The sequence below is a fragment of the Pongo abelii genome, chromosome 14, assembly GCF_028885655.2.
Source record: "Pongo abelii isolate AG06213 chromosome 14, NHGRI_mPonAbe1-v2.0_pri, whole genome shotgun sequence".
NCBI classification, from domain to species: domain Eukaryota; kingdom Metazoa; phylum Chordata; class Mammalia; order Primates; family Hominidae; genus Pongo; species Pongo abelii.
The window spans coordinates 76,102,869-76,104,361 of NC_071999.2; the positions used below are offsets into that span (position 1 = coordinate 76,102,869).

Sequence of the window (1,493 nt, forward strand, 5' to 3'; positions counted from 1 at the left end):
GGAGTATGTTCTAACCCAGTGCAAGGAAGCTAAGTACCTTGATAAAAGGTTAGAGGAATTGCTAATGAGAATAACCAGTTCAAAGAAGAACATAAATGACCTGGTGATGCTGAGAAACATAACACGAGAACTTCATGAAACATACACAAGTATCAATAGCTGAATTGATCAAGCAGAAGAAAGGGCATCAGAGTTTGAAGATCAACTTAATGAAATAAAGCATGAACACAACATTAGAGAAAAAAGAATGAAAAGGAATGAGCAAAGCTTCCAAGAAATATGGGACTATGTGAAGAAATCAAACCTATGTTTGACTGGTGTACCTGGAAGTGATGGGGAGAATGGAACCAAGCTGGAAAACAGACTTCAGAATATTATCCAGGAGAACATCCCCAACCTAGCAAGACAGGCCAACATTCAAGTTCAGGAAATACAAAGAACACCACAAAGATACTCCTCAAGAATAACAACCCCAAGACACATAATCTTCAGATTCCCCAAGGTTGAAATGAAGGAAAAAAATGTTAAGGGCAGCCAGAAAGAAAGGTCAAGTTACCCACAAAGGAAGCCCATCAGACTAACAGCAGATCTCTCTGCAGAAACACTAGAAGCCAGAAGAGAGTGGGGGCCAATATTCAACATTCTTAAAGAAAAGAATTTTCAATCTGGAATTTTATATCCAGCCAAAATAATCTTGATAAGTGAAGAAGAAATAAAATTCTTTACAGAAAAGCAAGTGCTAAGGGATTTTGTCACCACCAGGCCTTCCTTACAAGAGTTCCTGAAGGAAGCACTAAATATGGAAAGGAAAAACTGGTACCAGCCACTGCACAAAGAAACTGAAATATAAAGACCATCGACACTATGAAGAAACTGCATCAACTAATCAGCAAAATAACCAGCTACCATCATAACACAGGATCAAATTCACACATAACAATATTAACCTGAGGGCTCGCTTCAGCAGCACATATACTAAAATTGAAATGATACAGAGGAGAATAGCATGGCCCCTGCACAAGGATGACACGCAAACAATACTAACCTTTTATCTAAATGGACCAAATTCTGCAATTAAAAGGCACAGTCTGGCAAATTGGATAAAAAGTCAACACCCATCGGTGTGCTGTATGCAGTAGACCCATCTCACAAGCAAAGACACATATAGGCTCAAAATAAAGGGATGAAGGAAGATTTACCAAGCAAATGGAAAGAAAAAAAAAAGGCAGGGTTGCAATCCTAACCTCTGATAAAAAAGAATTTAAACCAACAAAGATCAAAAAAGACTTAAAAGGACATCACATAATGGTAAAGGGATCAATGCAACAAGAAGAGCTAACTACCTTAAATATATACGCACCTAATACAGGAACACCGAGATTCATAAAGCAAGTTCTAAGAGACCTAGAAAGAGACTTAGACTCTCACACAATAATAGTGGGAGACTTTAACACCCCACTGCCAATATTAGGCAGATCAACGAGACAGAAAAT

The 1,493-nt window shown here is 38.1% G+C and overlaps 1 pseudogene; it reads left to right on the forward strand.

The window, feature by feature from the left end:
- Nucleotides 1–951: 951 nt before the first annotated feature.
- Nucleotides 952–1,052, forward strand: LOC112128699 (U6 spliceosomal RNA; annotated as a pseudogene).
- Nucleotides 1,053–1,493: the final 441 nt, after the last annotated feature.